Here is a 22,070-nt window from a genome sequence, read left to right on the forward strand (position 1 = left end):
ATCAGAGCTTAATTAACTCAAAATGCTTCATCACTGAAGTTGTAAACAAAACGTGTCGCCATGGTTACGGAATTTGTGAATTGATTTAATCTGCAGATCGTGATCTTTAGCTTCTGCTCGCCGTTAGCGGCGCATGTGACTGAAATTTTAAGCTCTGTGATTGGCTGTTTCTTGCTGAAATGCACCTTGGGAGTCGTAGTTACCAGATCTTTTCTAATGCAGTTGTTCATCTTTTGTTCTGATGACTCACCGAGGGAGACTCATGTTGATCCAAACTGTAGAAGACAGAACTGAGTCACTGATGTTGTCTACAGGAAAAATTAACAGGAGTTTTACTTCGGGAACCAGAGGAGCCCGAAATATCTGCTTCAACTTCACAACTCTATACAGTATGAACACATATTTCACTCAAGCTGGAACATTTTCAACTCGTGAGGACACTTAATCAATTAGCTCCACCTGGGAGGCAAATTAGTGTCTCATCTCATCTTCTGACTTTATTCGCAATCACGCCGCCTCTAGTATTCACTTCATGGTCACACAAAAATAAAGATGTAAGAAAGAAAATAAAAAAACAAAGATCATGATCAGATACCCTCATTCTGAAGAAATGTTTCATAGCACACCAAAAAAATTTACTTAATTAACAATTTTTCATTTTATTCTTTCATTTATTTCTTTCATGCAGTTTCAAAGCCTTCTGGGAGAAATACAGAATCCTTTCATCATGTTTAAATGTAATAATGTTTTTATCTAGAAACAATAAAATATAAAGATATTTAGTCTACAAACTCCTCCATTAAAACTCTCGTTAAAACCCACAAATTCCCTGACAAAACCAAAGACATGATGTCGGTGGTCTACAGCTCTGTACGTTGGTGTTTCACATAGTTCCTGCAGAAGAAAGAGCCATGAAGAAACTCTCCATTCAACAGCTGAGCTCAATCAGAGAAAAGTCTGAACTTCTTCACAGTGGAGGATCTTTAAAGGAAATCAGATCCTCCCAGGTGTTTGATATGAAACCCGTCATGAGAGAACAAGAGCGTGAAAACTCTTGTGTAACGCTGCCTGACGTTAACCCAGGTCACATGTCTCTGATGTGTTTTTGGTGTTTTTGAAGCTTAGAAGAGGAAAGAAGTTGAACCAAAGTTCAGTGTGTGATTAGAAAGAAGCTGAAAGAAGAACTGATCCACTGTCAGCAGCAGAAGAGAAGAATAAACTCCTGTTTGTTTTATATATTTGCCTCTGAAGCGACTCACAGTGAGCTGAGAGACTTCAGACGTCTGAACTGTTACAGACGAAACGCAGAAACTCAAATATCTGAAGCTAAGAAACGTCACACAGACACTGGGGAGATGATTTCACTTAGTTCGAGTATGAGCAGCAACACAAACTCAGAAAAAAAACTTATTCTGATGATCAAAATAATAAAAAACACCACATAAAAAAGTTCAACTCCCACAGCCATTAAGCTTTTGTAGATATCTTGCAAAAACCACATATCATGTGCTGAGATATAAATCACTAACTAGCTTGGAGGAATGCACTCGGCAAAGCAAGTTAGAAGTATTTCTAAAATCACGTCCACCTTAAGTCGGCTAAATTCATAAACGCATCGTCCCCCATCCAGACCAAAACCCTCCATGGATCAACAGTGCATAATAGAAAGAGTCATAATTGACATTGTTTGCAGTTTGAGGTGTCCTGTCAACAGTTTTACAGACGTCTCTAGTACAACGGTGGTCTATGAGGGAAATGCTTTTTGGGCCGCAGGGGGATTCGCTGCAATACTGCAAGTGACCACTGGGACAAAATGGCTGCAAGGCTGAGCGACAGAATCCTATCCAGCTGTTATGATACATCCATGCAATGAAGCCGCTGCGAACAAGTAAGTCCATTTGCGGACGCACAGTACTACATGACACACCCACTTTGCAGAGCCACCATCTTGCATTGGTTAGGTTGGTTAGGTTGGTTAGGTTTAGACATGAGGACTGAGACGGTAGGGGTTAGAATATCTGCAAGACTGCAGATAGACCCTTCTCACTGTGGATGTATATTTTAATGTTTTAATGTGGATGGGGGTATTTAAAGAAACAAACTGAAACTCCTGCTGTGGATGCATGTTGTTTTAGCTTAAGAACGGCATTTTAGAATCTAGCTGGATAATCTAGACGTAGTCTGAGAAACAAGGTTTAAACATCAGCTGATCACAGTCTTGAGAATAAAAATATGATCCACTGAGTGAAATATTTAAACCTAAGCAATCATGTTTTTTGTTTTTTTATGGCTGCACCTTTTCATCAAATAGAAATATTCTACATGTCTGCTGCATAACTTTAGACACAATCTCCATGAGAATTCAAAGTTTGGGAAAAACAACACGAGTTTGTAAAGATGTTAAACAGTATTATCAGGATAATAGTCGTATATTTAAACGCTTTCCTCGTCTCCTTTCCTTCGTGTTGTTGATTCTCAAAGTCTGAATTAAATATAAGAACAGATGTCCTGGTATTTTCTCCTCAAAATGACTGTGATGCTGCCATTCTTTGGAGATCTCACCTGGAGCCGGTTGCACCAGCTGTTGCCATGGTCAAACTTAGCTTCGTTATAATGTCACTAAGTGGAGATTTACGCATCACTAAATTAAAGCCAGTTGCAACATAAACTAGTTTGATTATTTGTTACTAAATGTTTACAGCTATTAACTGCCAGGTGGAACTGTAAACTATCTGATAACTGACAAAGCTAATGTTAGCTTGCTAATCTCTTCCATTTAGACTGAAGAGTAGAAGATAGTCGACATATCTGACACTTTACATTTCACAGAAAGAACACACTAAACCTCAAGTTACAAAACCAATATCTAAATGACCAGATAACATTGGTTAGCGTAGCTTAATCTGATATTGGCAGCTACATTTATTTTATCTTTTGGCCCCTAAAACTGATATTTTTGGAAGTTATGTTACATCTTGTGATGCTACAGTCACTTCCTGTTTACACAGTTGGTTGCTTGCTATTCTTATTCTTCTTATTGTAACTATTTATAGATCTCCAAGGCACACAGCACAACATTTTCTCGATGAGCTGAGTGAACTCTTATCTGCTATTTGCACAGACTTTGATTCTCTCACAATAGCTGGTGACTTCAACATCCATGTTGATAACCCAATGGATAATTAAGCAAATGAACTTAACGCACTATTTGATACTTATGGCCGATGTCTGCATGTGAAGGAGTCCACCCACTCTCAAGGACATACTCTGGACTTGATTATCATTAAGGGTCTCCATGTTTCAACACTGGTCGGATCATTTCTGTGTATTTTTGGACTTTTTTATTCCTCAAATCTGACAACAACCTGTGGTTGTAAAAAAAGAGGTGCTTAAGTGACCATACTGCTCCTTTTAGATGGGCAATTTCACAACTTCGAGTGAAAAATCTATGTTCTACTATAACTTCAATTCCAAAACACTGTATATTATAAACAATATTGCACTGGTAAAGCATAAGACAATCACTTATGAACAGAAAGCACCCTGGAGACATGATCCAAGTGTAAGGCTAAGGAAAAGAGAATGCAGAAAAGCTGAACATAAATGGTGTAAAACCAAATTTCAAATACACTGTGGTATCTACAAAGGCATGCTTTACTCCTACAACAATACAATTTGCAAAGCAAGAAAATCCTTTTTCTCCAGTATCATAAACAAAAACAAGAACAATGCTTGCACTTTATTTGCCACAGTAGAGAGACTGACAAATCCTGCCCCGCAAACAGCTCCTGAATTTCTCTCAGCTGATAAGTGTGATGAATTTGCATAATTTTTTTTTAGATAAAAGTGACAGTATAAGGACACCAGTCCTGATGTCAGAGTTCAGCCCCATCAACAGAGATACCTTCTTAGAAATAGTGCAGCACCTCATTCATCCACAACTTGCCACCTAACTTTTTAAAAACTGTTTTTAACTCCATAGAAACTGATGTTCTTAACATAGTGAAGGCATCACTTCTGTCTGGCACCTTTCCTTCATCTTTGAGATCTGCAGTTGTTAAGCCTTTACTAAAAAAAACCTAGATACCTCTACCCTCAGCCCATCTCAAACTGACCCTTTTGGGCAAAATTATAGAGAAGGCAGAATTCTTCATTTTAAATGACTATTTTGATAAATTTCAATCAGGCTTTTGTGCCAGTCACAGCTCAGAGACTGCACTCATGAAGGTTTTTAATGATATTCGTTTTAATAGTGATTCAGGCAAGACATCAATTGACTTTATTACAGCCTTTGATACCGTCGATCACAGTAAACTTTTACATAGACTGGAAAACTGGGTTGGTTTTTCTGGAACAATTTTAAAATGACTAAAAATGACCAAATTCACACTTGGAGGGCGGGGATTATTTTGTAACTATTGGGAACCATGATTCAAAATGCATGACCTTGCCCTGTGGTGTACCTCAAGGATCTATTCTCGGCCCACTTCTGTTTATACTGTAAATGCTCCCACTTGGCCACGTCATTCAGAACAATAACCTTGCCTATCATAGTTATGCTGATGACACTCAAATTTACTTAGCTCTCTCATCAAATGACTACAGTCCTATAGAGTCATTATGTAAATAACTGGATGTCTAAAAACTTCACTCACTTAAAGAACAAGGCACTAAAATCAAAAGAGCAGGTTTAGAATTTTGGTGTTTTAATTGATCTAAGTTTGAACAGTCACGTAAAAGCAATAACAAAATCAGCATTTTATCACCTTAAAAACAAAGTCAGGGACCTTATGACAAAACAAGATGTGGGAAAATTGATTCATGCTTTTATCTCCAGCAAAACTGATCACTGCAATGGACTTCTGACAGGACTTCCTAAAAAGACCATCTCAACTTATTCAAAATTCAGCCACAAGAGTTCTGACCAAAAACCAAAACCCCAGTTCTTACATCTCTACACTGGTTTCCAGTAAGCCACAGAATTGATTTTGAAGTCTTATTACTTATTTATAAATCTCTTGGCCCTGAATATATGACTGATATGCTTGAGCAATAAAACCCTGCAAGACCTCTTGGATCACCAGGGAGTAGACTGCTAGTGGTGCCGAGAGCAAAATCTAAACAAGAGGAAGCAGCTGTAATTCATTATGCAGCACAGCTGGAACCAGCTGTTAGGAACGCCCCAAACTGTACAGCTTTTAAATCCAGACGGAAAACCTTATTGAGAGCTTTTAAGTAAATGCTCTTAAAACTCAAGGTCTTATTATTATTGTAATATTATTCTTAATCTTTTTATTTATTTATTTATTTCTATTCTTTTATTAATTTATTTTACTTCTTTTTTCATTGCTATATAAAATTTATTTCTTTTATTTTGCTCTTTTCCAATGAATTGTCATTTTAACTTTGAATTGTACTGTTTTAACTACTCTGTACAGCACCTTGACTCTACCTCTGTGTATGAAACGTGCTTTATAAATAAAACTGTTTTGCCTTATTGTACAGCACTACAGATGTTTCCTTGTAACTGATTCACACATTACTAAAGTGTTTCCTTTATTAGACGACAGGTTCACAATTGTTCAAATGTGTCCAAATGAGTCAAATCAAGTAGATATCTTTCAACGTTACAGTCTTTTTAGTGCCAAAGTTCCTCTTTTTGTTACTATACTTCCACCTGCAGCTCAACAGGGAAACACTGTCCGAGGAAACACAAAGAGGGAATTTGATGCTAAAAAGACTGTAAATGTGTCAGATATCCACTTGATATGACTAACTCAGACTTTTAAATGACTGTGTGGACACACTGTGGATTTTGTCCTCCATCACATACGTTGAAAGATCTTTTAACCTCTTACCAGGCACCCAAAATTAAAAGGTTACTGTTCTTCAGCCCTTGTGATTACGTCCTAAACCTGGTCTCATTTATTTATCAGAAATTTAAAAAAAAAGGATGGATATGAACTTTTTGCTGTTAGATGCTGATAAAACTGAGTTATTAGTTGTTAGACCAGGAAAATATGAGCATCAGTATGAGAACCTGAGTGTCAATATCAATGACTGTATTATCTCTGAAAGCTCAACCGTCAAAAACCTTGGAGTGATTTCCGATTCCCGTCTGACGTTCCTGTCTCATATCAAGGCTATTACCAACACAGCATTTTCTCATCTTAGTAATATTGCCAAAATCAGACCTATTCTATCACTGTGTGACACTGAAACATTAATCCATGCTTTTGTATCTTCCAGACTTGATTATTGTAATGTCCTTTTTTCTGTTCTACTGAAGTCTGCAGCTTGTTCAGAATTCGGCGGCTAGAATCTTGACAAAAAACAGAAAATTTGACCATATAACACCCATTCTGGCCTCTCTTCACTGGTTACTGGTCTCCCAGTCGTTCCTTCAGTTAACAAAAAATCAGTTGGCTTTAGAGCATTTGCCTACTGTGCCCTGTATCTCTGGAACGACCTTCCATTACATGTTAAAGAAGCAAGTTCAGTTGAAATCTTTCAATCAAGACTGAAAACTTACCTTTATTCACTATATTTACAACCAAAAAGTCAGAATGAGTGTAAGTGATCCTGAAAATAGCACCACCAAAGCTAAAGTACCCTACAGGTGTGTCAGGGTCGTGTTAATAGTCAGTATGAACAAGAGGAATCATAACGGCGAGGAAAACCTCCTCCAGTCTTCATATCGACACTCAAATTTTGACACACTTGAAAAATGGTGAACCTGTCATTTAATGATACAACCTGATTTAGTAAATCACAAGTTTTAAACTTGATATAGTTATTAAGAACTTTACACACAAACTTAGTGATGGATTTATGAACAGCTGGTGCGACACAGTCCAGGTGTCAGCGAGGAGGAGCTGCAGCCGCCACAAAGAACAAACAAATGAGGGCTTGTCTGAGTCGGGAAGACCAGCCTGCACGCCCAAACAAACAAACAAACACACACACACTGAGGCCAGATGCTGAGCCGCCGTCGTCTGAACGTCTCAGCTTTAAGTTCTCCTTTTAGATTCTGTCCTCGTCCAGCTGAAGACAGCAAGCGTTCGTCTCATCTCTGCCCTGAGGGGATTATGTAAAGTGCTCAGCTTTAAGATCGGTCCTCTAGTTCAGAAACATTTTCTCCACTTGTGTTCAGCACATCAGCTCAGTGGAGTGTGGACAGAACAGGCTGCAATATGGATATGGAAGTATGTATGTGGGTGTTTGTCACCCTCAGACGCTGCAGAGTGGAGTGAATGTGTGTGTTTCATGTGTGAGCAGCTGTTTTGCAGGTTGTTGTCTCTGCGTTCACACCTTCAGTCTCTTTGGATTTTACAAAGACGACATTAAGTTTTCATAAGATATTCACGCATCTTTGTCCAAAATGTGGGCTTGTTCTGAAACACACTGGGTTAACATTGTACCCTGTTTAGTACAATATAGCACCAGTATAACATATAACCCAGTAACAATCTGTTATTATGACCCAGTGTTACACACAGGTTTTAGCTAAAGCTGTCACGGATGTGTTGTTTTTTGTACCAAACGATGTGCATATGACATTCAAAACATAAACAAGTTATTAACAATCAATAACAAACTGTGATATGTAAGTTTAATAAGAGCAGATTAAACCAGGCTTTAGTTTGGGTAAAAAACCCAACAGTAAAATAAAAAAATAATAGTGAAACTGGGTCAAAACAACCGCTTGTCTTGAGCAGCTTTCTGGGCAACATTAACTCAGTACTGTGTTGGTGATATGTCGACCCAAACTGGGAACATTTTTAACCCAGAGATTTCTAGTGTGTAAGAACATAAAACATGCATGAATTGATTCTGAAAAAAGAGATCCGATCCTAAAGGGCTCCGAGGACAGATGTGGTCTGAAATAAACCCGAGGATAATTAGATTTGATCCAAACTGCAGGATCCAAGAGGATCTGTGAAAACCTCAATCAGACATGAAGCATGATGGCAGATCGGGGGAAGAATGACAAAACACTGATCAGCTGTGGCTCAGAGGTGGAAGACATTGATTTGTAGCTGTAGTCTGGTTTGGAGAGATTGTATCTTGAACCAGAAAAAACAATATGACAGAAGAGAAACTAACGGCTGGAATCAGATGGAGACACACAAATAACAAAAAAAAGACTCAAAGCCAAACATCTTTATGAAGTCGAGGTTAAACCTGCAACATCAGGTTATTGGTCACATGACCCTTAAAATCCTGTTGCATTAAGGAGGTTTTGTGTACAGTTGTTTGTTGACAGTAAACTAGCAGGAAGTAGTGTTTAATGACATGTTGATATGTGAAGGACAATAACCAACAAGTTGGACGTTCCATGGATGTAAGTGGAGGCTAAGAGACGCTAAGCTACATCTGAGCTACATGAACCCGACTGACTGGACTTGTTCCCGGGAAGTCTGCGAGTGCCGAGGTCCGTCCAAATCCACCACTCATCAAATCCACAAGGGGCCTAAAGCAGTCTTACTGCAGACTACTACAGTCATACAATGTAAAAGAAAATGGCTGGCGGCTGGTGACTCAAAAAATTGGGGAGGACAGGCGGAAAACCAACAAACCACATCAAACTATATGATTGTCCCTCACCTGATGAAATGGGAGGGGTGGGGGGCAATTTTATATGCCAATAAAACAATTTTCTTTCAAAAACAAAAACCTCTGAGTGGTGTAAAGGCTGCTACTTTAAATACATTTATACATATTGTTTCCAAACAAAGAAGAGCTCATTTTAGCCATGGACTGGTTCAGATGTGTGATTTTACCAACAAAGTGAAATTCAAATTTATAGTATTGTTCTATTGTGACAACAGATTTATGTTCTCATCAAAAACAGACAAGATATCACATGATTTACATGTTTCCTGTGAATTTTCTTAGTATACAGAAATATATAAAGTATCACAAAGCTTATAATGTGATACAGGAACAGATGAGTGCTGATTACTAGAAAGACTGAACACTAAAAACATTCACAGATCTAAAAGTGTAGGTTCACATCAGAAAGTATTAATGCATGTATCAAATACATGAATTACACACTCTTATCTATGTGCACGACATACAAAATACAGTCTACATCTAATCATGTTAACACTAGGGGTGCAACGGATCACAAAACTCACGGTTCGGTCGTATCACGGATTTGAGTCACGGATCAGATCATTTTTAGGATCAGCAAAAAAAAAAAAAAAAAGATTATTCTGTAACACACTGACAGCGAGGAACTTTTGCCCATGGTCTTAAATGAAAACAATATTTAAGATGTCCAGTGTTTAAATAAAATCTTAAAATATATAAAATATTCAATGCTCAATTATTGTTAAATTAAATTGCATTATGAGGCCTGATACCTTCCTCTTTTAAACACGGTAGTGAATGAAACAGTCTCTGTCCACATCATCGAAACTTGATGATAACTTAGAAACATGAACACACGTCTTGTCCTGCAGCTTGTTGAACGAGCCACCAAACAAACATTCACCGCTAACGTCAGTTAGCAGCTAGATGCTAATTAGCTGCTCAGCTGCAGCACATCAAACAACATGTAAACATACCTACAGATGTCACTTCAGACCGTTAGATGCTGGTTTGATCGTTACCCTTCAAAATCCCAGTTAGCGACACGCTGTCTGCCCATGACTTATACTTACAGCAGTTTGTTTACTTTGTCTTAAATGAGACATTAAATTTTGCAATTAATCCGTGTGGGGCGATCCGTACAGATCACGGATCAACTACGATCAGTTACACCACTAGTTAACACTTGTTATTCTACTTACTTTAAGCTTATTACTCAATATACGGCTCAGCTTAAAAACGAACTAAACAAACTGTCAGAAGCAAACAGCCAGACCTCCTGCACACTCATTCACTAATCACATCAACATCAACAGGTGACTGAACAACCACTCAATTAAAAACTGGATCAATTCCTAATGAATGAGTGAGTCCTGACAGCTCACTGTAACAAGCAAACTACCTACAACACACACACACACACACACACACACACACGTATGTATATATATATATATATATATATATTTGCTGCATTCTTGTTAAGGAGATAAATTCACACAACAGCCACACAGAGAGACATTTAAGCATCAGACATGAAATTAGCGACCAGAGAGACAGAGAGAGAGAAGCTGTATCTGACTCACGTTATCTGACGCAGAGTTGTCAACTCTCACGCTCCTGGCGTGTGACACACGCTTTCACCTTCAGTCTCACGCTGCCCAAACCACTGTCACACCAAAACATTATGACAACAACAGAGATGAACAGTCAGAGTGTTTTTGGTATAGATTGATGGTTAAACTACGCAAATTATTTTTTTTTACATATCATTTAGTCACTTCTCAAATTCTGAAGTAGCGTTTACACAGACGTCACTTTACAGCTGTTAAAGGCTCAGAGCGGCTTTCTACCGCAGCTTCTGTTGTATCTTCTAGTAGCGCTCGTTTTGTTTTCCGTTTGAGCATTGTTTCCTTGTATGAGACACGGAGACAGCTGTTACTGTTAACAAAGGGTGACCAACAATCCACCGCCCACTCCTGCTACGTGGGTCTTTTAATCAAACAAAGCCACCATGCTGAAGCCAGCAGGCAGACGAATGAATCAGAGTTCAGAGGATCATATATGACATTAACTGACATGTGCAGCATCAAATAATAATGTCAGACAAAGGAGCACAAAGTAAGTAGCTAGCAAAAACTCTTCAGCAGAAAGTGGAGCTTAAGTTTTTTTAAATTGACATTAGTGTTTTAACTACCAGTTTATCTATTTGTTGCACTTTACAGTAATGTTAATGTAATGTTAGCTTGATAGTTTAGATAGATCAGCTTATGGTGCATCCCCACTGTGTGTTTTGTCCACAATGTCTGTAATTAACATCATACAAGTTAAAGTTCTGCTTTATCCTCACTCATACTTTTAAAGGAAGGCTTCTTATATTTTCAGAGTGAGTGAAGGAATCAGGAGAGACGAGACAGAAGTGAGGAAGAATTGCAGGATGTAACAGCGTTGAAAGGAAAACAAGGAGAAAGTAAAGAACTGATTCAAGATTGAAAGAAAAAGTTTAGGGAGGAAAGAGAAACACATAGAAGCAGCCCAGGAGTCATCTGACAGAGAGACATGAACACATTCAAAGCAGGAAATTACAGCTGTATCTAGATGAATTACTGTGCTGGTAAATATTTTTAAAGGCACAATCTGTTATTCAAATGTAAAGACATCCTACTGACAAAAGTCAAAGAACAAGATTGAAACCTGCTATAAAATGACATTTCATTCAGGCTGAATGAAATGATTGGACGAGATTATTACAGGCCGGCAACGGTCACTCATACTGGATTCTCACTTGATTTATTGATGGCTGTCGGGATGTATATCTATCATCATAATAATATATATTGTATTTACTTTTCATGACATTTGCTTTTTTCCTTTTTGTTTTACAAGTTTATTGCTGTAGTGAGGTCAGAGGTCTAAAGGCTTAATAATATGGATTTGTTGGTTTCTAAGCTGCTAAAGTAGACGAGCAAAGGTTGGTGTTTGTCCATCTACAATGTGAACGTCCTCAGTTGAAGATTTATTATGTATATAATATCAGCAGTGTTTAACAGTTCATGTCAACAGTATTTGTTGTAGCTGTTGTGTAAAGCAGCATAACTCACTGCAATCAAAACCATTAAGAATCGTTCTGTAAAACACTTTGAAGAGAGTTCATCTCCATGGAAACACTTGAGGTGTCATGGTAGCCCGGCGCCCTCACAGATGTGATAACAGTGAACATGACACGGTATGAACGAGTGAATTCTGCGAGGGCTCCGTCTGATATTTGGATTCAGCTTTTATTAATTTGTCAACCTTTAGAGATTTTGATTTATTGATTATACTGAAGTCCTCAAGACTGAAGCTTCACACCTCACTTACTGTTAATATCTTACATTGTACATCCAGTTCGCTGTATTACACATCTAATACTGTACAAACTCTTACTGCTGTTGTTGACAGCTGGTGCACATCAAACTTTACAAATTTGCACTGATGCTGCACAACATACTCTGCACCTCTAAAATCACATGAACCATATTGGATTTTATTTTATTTTTTTGCATTTCCATTGTAAAAGCTGTTAAAGTCTTATCAAGTCTCTATATCTAAATAATAGATGGTCTTTTTTGATTCTGACATTTTAAAAAGTCTTCAGTTTATCTATAGGAGACGCTGGATGCTTCCGACAGGTGAAATTATTTCACCCGCTGTCAGATTATCTGACTCGAAGACTAAACTGTCGATTTTTTTATTTTTATTTTAATGGTTGAAGTGGAGATTGTTTTGCTCTTCTGTTGTTCTCAAAGTGTGTTGAGTCGACGGGGAATAACCAGCAGAGACAGTCTCTCTGTCAGCAGCTGACAGCAGAAAGACGCTGCAGCAGCCTTTTCTGCATTGTAAGTATATTTTTACGCATTATTTATTTGGGCTGTTCCACTCGCTCATCCTTCTCTTACTGTTAGTGAGTCCTCAGAGAGAGTGAGACGTCACTGATTTATACTGATACTGATGTCAAATATTGGATGGCCAAAGATTTCTCACAGCTAAATGAGGACAAGACAGAGATTCTTTGAGCAGATCTGAAGGCTTTGAGGCACCAGATTCACTCTTTGTTAACTCCTCTGCTGGTAAAAACCCTGTGAGTCAAAAACTTGGGTGTGATTTTATGCGCTGATCTTAACTTTCAGAAGCACATATTCAATATCTCTCAGACTGCTTTTTATCATCTTAGAAATATATCCAGAGTTATATCTGAAAAGTTGGTTCATGTGTTCATTTCCAGTCGACTAAATTACTGTAACGGACTCTTTGCTGGACTGGCGAAGCAAACGCTTTAACTCTTCAGTGGCTCCCAGTAAAGCAAAGAACTGATTTAAAAATACTTCTTGTCGTTTTTAAAGCTATGAACAGCTGAGCTCCTTCCTACGTCGTCGACATGCTCTCTGAATACACACCAGACCCCTGAGATCATCAGATACAGGTCTCCTCACTATACAGAGAATATGGTTATATATAATAATAATAATATGGTCATTATGGTTCTACTGGATTCTCTACCACATGACCTCAGGTCTGTTACAACAGTGTCTTCTTTTATAAGCAGAATAAAAACCTTTTTCACAAGCTTTTAGTTAGGTTAACACTTAAAACCTTCATTTTAGAATCAGTATTACTGTTATTTCTTTTTAATAATAATAATAATAATAATAATAATAATAATAATAATAATACCCTCTTACCCTGCTCTCTTTATTGTAATACCTTCTTACCTTCTAATTTTAATGTTGTCTTCTATGTTTTTATATATGTAACATCTCCTTACTTTATGTTTTATCTTCTATGTTTTAAGGTTAATGTAATGTTAAATGTTTTTGTCATGTATGATTTTTATGATTTTTATTTATTTTTTTGCTTTTGTTATTAAGCACATTGAGTTTACGCCTGTTGTATGAAATGTACGATATGAATAAATTTGATTTATGACACTCTACAAACTATGATTACTATTTTTTTTGTCAAAAAAGAAAACAAGAAAATCTCCAACAGTATATTTTCAACATTAAACAAAATCCTATTTTTTCTTCATTATAAACTTTTTAATCATTTATATGAAGTTCACCTACATTTTAACATTTTGAGATACTTTTATTTAGTACATTTATAATAATAAAATTTACTATCAATGAACTAGAACAGCGTTCCTGACGTTCCATGTATTGATTTCTGCTCCTGGTGTGAACAGACGGATCACAGCTGTGTTGGGACGGAGGGCAAATATCCGCAGAGAGGAAGGATTACAGCTGAGCTGAGTCAGCATGGAGGAACAGACAGGACTCACTGTGATGAAACAAACACTGAAGTTGTGCACAGAAGCTTCAGTAAGTAAGTAAAGTTTATTTAATATAGCTCTTTTCACAGAGCAGGTCACAAAGTGCGTCACTGGAAGTAAAATTGTGAAAGAAATAAGATCATAAAATAGCAACGACATACCTTAAAAAGACACTCGGTCGCCGTGTGAGGACGAGCTGCTCGACAGCTGTATCACTTCATCAGATAGAGAGAGAGACAGTTTACAGACCAGGACACAGAGCCAGCAGGCATGTCGCCGCAGGTCTCTGACTTTCTGTTTCTTTGTCAGACGGGTGCATCAACCTTCAGCAGCTTTAATTGGAAATGTGCTGCAGCTCAAACACATTAACATATGAAAGGATCCGCTCTGAGCGCAGAGGTGAAAACATCACGAAAACACAGTCTGCAGCCTTTTTATTCACATCACACAGCAGGTATATATATATATATATATATATATATGATCCTGAAGCAGCCTAAATGAGATGTTGTTCACCTTCACATGAGCCAGGAATGTGTTTACAGCATTCATCTTCATTGCTGCCACTCATTAGCGTCACCCTGACAATTTTAAATTATGACCACGTGAGGCTGCTTCCTGCTCATTCTTTCACTCTTCTTTCCTCCAGAAATCCATCCATCCCTGCTGAGGGAAGAGCTCCGTCTGTCAGGTCGAATCGTTTCTCTGTTTTAATGACTAGTGTGGAGCTGCTGCTTCAGCTCATCTCAACATGACAGCAGGGCGTCGCTTACAGTCTGGACTTTTCCTCCTCTTGGAAAATGTGAGCAGTTTAGAAAATGTCCCTTCACGCTGAGCCTCATAGGAGAACATTTTCATATTCTTCCCCTGAAACTCTCTGACTGACTGCTCCTGTCAGTGTTCTAAGTCGTATTTAACAAACTCTCTTAACTGCTCAATTTGTCACAAATCGCTCGTTTCAGCCTGATGAATTTCACCTGCTTGAGATTTGATCATTAGCAGTAGGGGATTCACAAATTGATGGAATGAAAAAGGTGGAACTCAAATGTGAAGGCAGTGCAGCACCCGGACAGTCTGCAGCGCGCACACGCTAGAGTTATCTTGTAGTTCATCTTGAAAAAGGCAGCGTTTGGGCACGTTTTTTGGTTTAATGACTAAATAATTACCTTCACGCGACGAACGCTAAGTATATTTGAATACTTTCCACACAAGCGCCAAGCTCTGGGGCTGTAAAATGAAGCTAAAAACTGCAGTTCCTTGAATGACCACTTGAGGCTCCAAAAGTGAGTCAATCCCCATAGACCCCCATGTTAAAATGCCCAACTTTACAGCAGAAATAAACGTGTTTACAGCCTGGTACATAACAACGGTTTTGGTCTCTGTAGCTAATTTCCTCTTTCATGACAACTGTACGAGGGGTGAATTTTTTTATAACTCACCCGTTTTAAATGTTATTAAGCCGTAAAGTTATGCATAATGAAGGACATGGCTGCTTTGAGTGACAGGTCCGCCAGCCGCTAGGTGGCTTGTTTCAGCCATTCGGCCCGCCTCTTTGCCCATTTTTGATTGGCTGAGAGTTAGGCAGCATCACGAACTGCCAAGATGGCGACGGCCGGAGCGGCTCACTTTGAGCTTCAAAACCGCTCTTCAGAAACCAACGGGTGACGTCACGGTAACTACGTCCATATTTTTATACAGTCTATGTTTCTACATCATCACACCATTTCCACCCCCAATTAGCATAATCAACGCCTTTAAAATTGTCCATATAAGGCGACCTGTTCTGCTCCGTTTGTGGGTGAGTGTCATTCCCAAAAATGTTCCTGAAGAGCGAAAATTATTAGAAAATATGAATCTGACTTCTCTCTGTGACGTTTGCTCCTAAAAGTCTTCTAAGTTGTATTCAACAAACTCTCTTAACTGCTCAAACTTGTCACAAATCTCTTGTTTCAGCTCGGTTTCAGCATTAGAGGTACGATTCTGCATCAATTCACAAATGCCAAAAATCTATTTTTTAAATGTTAGTTAATAACTTGATGTTGACAGAATGAAAAAGGCAGAACTCAACTGCGAGTTATCTTGTAGTTCATCTTCAAAAAGGCAGCGTTTGGGCACTTTTTTGATTTAATGACAAAATAATTACCTTTACAAGATGAACGATGAGTATATTTGAATACTTTCTACATCATCACACCATTTCCATCCCTAATTAGCATGATCAGCACCTCTAAAAGTGTCTATATAAGAGGACCTGTTCTGCTCCGTTTGTGGACGAGTTTTATTCCTAAAAATGTTCTGAGAGAGTAAAAACACAGCGGAGCTTCAAGTCCTGCCTTCAGGAATCAGCAGACAAAAACATCACAAACTTAGTGTGTCAGTAGTCATATTAGGGGACTTGAAACAATTAGAAAATATGAATCCAGCTGCCAACAACTTGACATCAGCGTTGCACTGCTTGAGATATGTGTGTAAGCAGATTTCCTGCTTTTGTGTATCGCATTATACTGAGAGGTGTTTCTAATATCAATCAGTGAGGGTTGACTAAACACACCCTTCAGTATAAGCATTTCTTCCAGTTTGTTTTGTTTGTTTTAATGTCAAGACGCTCAGTTATCAAACTATCATTATCATGTCTGTCAGACCTGCTCGTTCGCTGCTCAGTGAATATTAGGATTTTAGTTTCCACTGTGTTCAGCTCGATACCCTCAGCGGTGAGGTAAAGGCTCGGTCTCCAGAGGAAACAGAGAGCTCGGCTCAGTACAGCTAATTACTGACCATTCTTTAAATAACAATACGCTCCAACTGCTGGCAGATTTAATTGTTGTGTTTTTTGGGGGGGGGGGATTGTTGAGGCGAGAGCAGAAGCTCATTATGTGTGGGTGAGCGCTGGATTTCAGCAGGTTTGGAGGATTTACAGATGATTTATAGTAAATTAGCACCTTTTAGAGAGAAACAAGGAAATGTTAAGTGTAGCTGTTCAGTTTGTTTTAATTTAAAGTAGAGAAGAGATTCAGGAAAACTTACTCTGAAACACTTTATATTTCAGTCTGTAAATAATGAGTATTTGTTGTAGATTTCTTCATCATATGGATAAAAATGTAGACGCTCTGATATCATTTATTCCCACATTTATAAATACTTCTAGAAGTTTCAGTTGAGTATAATATTGGGAATCGTTTCAGAGATCTAAACCATCAGCAGTAACGTCGGGTGCTGGTGTCAGTCCCTCTGAATTAAAGAGTGAGGGTTAATATCCATCAGAGGAAACACAGCCGAGTTTGTAGATCCAGGGAGGCAAAAACACACAGTGACAAGACAAAATGAGATAAAAGATCTAAACTCATTTCTCTCCACTAGAAACCGCAGCTGTTTAGTACACCAAACACTGAATCCTCCAGCTCAGCTGAGTAATCATCAGCATCCTGATTAAAAGCTTCCTAGAAGACAGCAAAATCCACAGAAACAACTGTGATGTGATGACTGTGGTGGCTGCAAAAAGTACAACTGACAACAAAAAAATACTACAACAGCTTCTATTCGAGACTCCCAAGAAAAACGACACATTAGTTCATAACGTCAGTCACCCAAACATGACATATCGTTACCTTAAAAATAATTAAATATTAATAATAATAATCGACAGATTTCAGTAATGAAAGTATAATATCTACCTCTGAAATGTTGAGGGAGTAGAAGTAGAAGTAGCATCAAATGGAAATACTAAAGTACTTTAGGCTTGTACTTTAGTATAGTACTTGAATAAATGTACTTAGTTACTAGGGGTGTGCCCGAACACAAATACATTATTCGGCAAAGCACAAATAGTGTTTTTTTTTTACAAATATTTGTTTCATACAAATATTTAAAAATTATTTATTTTCGGGAAGAAAAAAAAACATGTTAAATACCAGCAAACAAGTCAGTTACATCACTATCTCAGTGTCTCTCCTCTGCTCCGCTGTGACGTCTATCAGCAGGTCTCAGTGAGGGGAGTCACATCCACCTGCTACATGACGCACATTTCCTAATTTGGACATCACTCCCGGAGCTGGGGTTGTTCCCCAGAGATAAAGCTGAACTACTGACTCAAATGAAGTGCTCCCAAGGGAACACTTCATGAACACTTTAACTTTCTAAAATTAAAAGTGTAATAAAAACAAAAACTACAATTTGAATTCGATTACAAATACAAATACAAATAATTTTGCTGCCTCAACAAATACAGATACAAATACAAATACTGGGCCCTCTGCACATCCCTATTAGTTACTTTCCGCCACTGCTGTTTGGAGGAAAAGTTAAACTCACTTCATGCTGTATGTCTTCAGAACTGAATTTATTTCCTCCTAATAATAAACTCTCAGTGTGACATCGTGGTCCAACACAACACCAGATTTCACAATGCTGGTTATGTTCCAGCCTGAGTCCGATCCATCTCTCACACATTACAACACACTGAGTCCCTGATAGACGAAGCCTCCATCTTTCTGCAGCCAGTCTCCATCTGATCTAACACCCCCCCGCTATCTCCTGGGAAGCAGTTTAACAGGATTTATGGGATACTTTCTGTCCTGTTGATTTTTTTTGGCCAGCTCGATGGTTTCCTGAAGCCGCGCTTCGTCTCCACGGGTGTTCTTTGAAGTGCGTTCCCTATCCTCCATCACTTTGTAATTATCAGGGAGGTGTTTGATGGCCAAACAGCAAGTGATGCTGCCCTGCAGTAAATCCTGCAGGATGGATCCAGACAAACAGGAAGAGAGAAGAGGATTCAGGAGGGAAACCGGTTGTCCTGTTTATTGTAAGGTGGGATTGCTGATCTACAGAAGTTAGTTTGGCTTTTGTAGTCATTATGAAATTCATCATGTGGAGTCAGAGACACTCAGGTTAACTCATGCAAGCTGCAGAGACTTCACCCAGGCTGGCTGATCATTCTCTATAAATACTTGATTGACAGGTACTACACACAATAGACCAATAGATAGATAGAACTATCAAAGTTTAAAAGAAATTAAAATAATAAAAATGGAATTTTCTGTGCTTTCTGTTCAGTACGATCAGGAACACCTTTTATATTGCAGTCATGTGATGTATGTTAGTAGAAAAATACTGATAAGAGCAGCTTTAAAGTTGAGTTTTCAGAGCAGAAAGAGAGAGAATACAAAGAGGATGTTAAACAACAAACCTCATGTTTGGAGCCAAACCAACCATGAACTGATCTATTAACAAATATTGTGTGTGTATCCAGAGATATAGTAAGAAATAGAAGTGTGCCAAACTCCAAATCTTGAACACTGTATCAAGTGTGCGGTAGTGGCAAAGATCAAACAAACAGAATACCGGCAGTGATCAGAGGTCAATAGTCTTCTATTTATTGTGGGCAAAAAGGACGACGTTTCAGCTAAAAGCCATCATCAGTAATCAAAACCATGTTCATAGAAACAGGTGATGTCTAAACGCCAGTCGACAAAGAGAAGACTTATTTACATAATAGGATCTAACTGTGAATGAACCGCCCAGATACGACCTCTAATGGGGTAACAACAATAATCAGAACAACAATGACTCAGATAATGAATATATCACTGAATGACTGGAAACAATATAGCAAGAGAATATGTATTAAGAGCCATACAATCCAGTTAAATAAATGAAGATAACACATATGTGTAAGAACATTATAGAGAAGTATCATACATGATGTACATACACTGAGACTGTATATAACCTCAACTGAAACTGGATTTGTCTATAAAGGGGACAAATAGCATGTAAAAGGAAATTAAGATTATTGACCCTGTTCAATAGTTTGAGTTTTTTCAAGAGAGCAAAGTAAAATGTCAAGAATAAATACATACACAATCTAAATATAGAATCTAAATATAGTAAAGTTTATAAGAAGCAACCCAACAACCAACCTTATTTACCTGTAAACCAACCAACCAGGACATTTCAAAAGATAAACCACAAGAGATTCTGTTCTTAATGTTTTTCTAGTTTGGGGATGTAAACATCTCCTCTGACCACAGCTCTACACTGAGCTCAGCTCAAACACAAGAAGAACGACAGTGTAGGTCTAAAGTTCAGGCCGGCAAAAACAACTAATAGTTAGTCATCTAGCGGCCGTAGTAGCAGTGACCCGGAGAGGTGACGCAGTTCAGATGACGTCAGTATACGGTGATTTGATAAGATGATTCTGCGTTGTTAGGAGGAGGCGGGTCGGGGGGATGGTTGTATCTACAGGAGACCACCGTTCACCTCCCGTTTCCAACAGCGAGTTGGGACATTTTCTTAAAAACCATAACGTCAAAGTGTTTACTGTTGCCATGACGACACAGGTTGTGTCAAAAATTAAATTTATTTTTTTATCTCAGCTGATCATTTATAGATTTACGAGGAAAACTTTGAATCTCTTGAGCAAATTGAAGAGTGGACTTACAGGGTCTGTAAAAGTTACTGTTTCCAAGTTGGTGCAAAACTCGACGATTATATAAGCTTCCTCATTTTGAATCACTGCTGCACCTCCTCTGTCGGAACTTCTTATAACAACAGAGTCATCATCGGACAAACTATCAAGCACTTGACGCTCTTTTAAGGATAAACTGGAGAAGCCAGAAGGCTGTGGTTAAGCGGTGGAGCACGTCTAAACAAGAAAAACAACTTTATATCTTCAGACTCTCAACAATGTTTAAATCTGATGGTTTTTTATTATTGAACTGGATGTTATTACTATCTTTAATAATTCACATTCATCTCTTATTTATGAATCTCTTCCTTGTTTCTTCCCATTAGTGTTTGTTTCCATTATTCTTACACTTGGACGTCAGTCTTCAACTACACTGCGGTTTCTGAGTCTATTCAGAGTTCAGGCAGGTTTTTAGGCGTTTTTTTAAATTACAGTTAAAACGGACAACATGACGTGTTTGATCTCTGAGAACAATAAAAAATAAAACACTGCTGAGCTGTTAGAACATGTTTCACCAGACAAACACAAAGAAACCATTTTCTTTTCTTTGTAAAATTTTAAAAAATCCCAACAGATTTGGGTGAAGTCTGGCAGAAAGACACACACACAGAGGAGGAGAAGGTGGGTTATCTCTCCACACAACATGTTTAAAATTCTTCTCATCCTTTAATTCATTTCTAACAAACACTTTGTTTGTTTCTTCAGCGGCACTGTTTTACATTCCCGCTGAGACAACCTGTGTGACCTCACACCGAACGCCTTTTATAGGATGTTTGAGCTGAACATGACTCACAGCTTCACACCTCCTATAGAAAAAATACAACAATGCTGAAGTGCAGTATTTTACCGGAGGAAGCTGCTAAATGACACACAAGAACTAATTTGGATCAGAGTTCAGTGGCGACACATTTCTTTGCGAACAGTATTTAAATACCTGCTTACAGCACAGAGTTTCTTACAGAGTAAATTCATTTTGCTTCTCATCTTCAAAGACTGAACTGAACACTTGCACATTTCCCCCCTTTTGCTCATTTTAATGAGTGTGACAGCAGAGAAGCGCTTTGGTTAATAAGAACTGTTTTGGCAGATTATCTGGTGATAAAAAGTGGAAGGTTCCTTCCCAGCCCCCGGGCTGCGGATCAGTACCGCGCCTCAGAACAAAGAAAACAACATGATTCTGTAAAAATAATAATTATATGACTTTATCAGCTGATTACAGGCTTTTTTTGCTGTAAGGAGCTTGAATTTGGTCCAATCGGCGCTGCATTGTTCCACGACATTCCTGTCATGTCCCTCCAAAACAAAACATACAGATTTGTAATTAAAGTACAGTACCAGTCAAAAGCTTGGACACACCTACTCTCTTAAGGGGTTTTCTTCATTTTTTACTATTTTTTTTTGCCTTGTTGACAGCTTTGCACACTACAGAGCATCAGTTGTGTTGTGCTGAGGTAGTGTTATTATACAGCAAACAGTCCTGTTCCACTACTGTAGTAATCCATATTATAGCAAGAACTGATCAACTAAGTAAAGAGAAACTACGTCCATCATGACTTTAAGACATGAAGGTCAGTCAATCCAGAAAAATTTCAACAACTCTGAAAGTTTCTTGAAGTGCAGTTTCAAAAACCATCAAACGCTGTGATGAAACTGTCACTCATGAGCACCGTCGCAGGAAAGAAAGACCAAGAGTTCCCT

General features: G+C 38.2%; 1 protein-coding gene across 6 annotated transcripts in view; it reads right to left on the minus strand.

The window, feature by feature from the left end:
- Positions 1 to 22,070, minus strand: part of grm8b (glutamate receptor, metabotropic 8b) — a 161,036-nt gene that overhangs the window by 108,454 nt on the left and 30,512 nt on the right. The window contains exon 1 of one of the 6 annotated variants that reach the window (XM_042410779.1): positions 10,185 to 10,297. The exons of 4 other annotated variants lie outside the window; for them this stretch is intronic. The gene's annotated coding sequence lies outside the window, so the exon portion shown is untranslated. Of the gene's footprint in view, positions 1 to 9,575; positions 9,591 to 10,184; positions 10,298 to 22,070 lie in introns of those variants that run through there. One more of the 6 variants, XM_042410780.1, reaches the window with a different exon arrangement.

Source organism: Thunnus maccoyii, chromosome 5, assembly GCF_910596095.1.
Source record: "Thunnus maccoyii chromosome 5, fThuMac1.1, whole genome shotgun sequence".
NCBI classification, from domain to species: Eukaryota; Metazoa; Chordata; class Actinopteri; order Scombriformes; family Scombridae; genus Thunnus; species Thunnus maccoyii.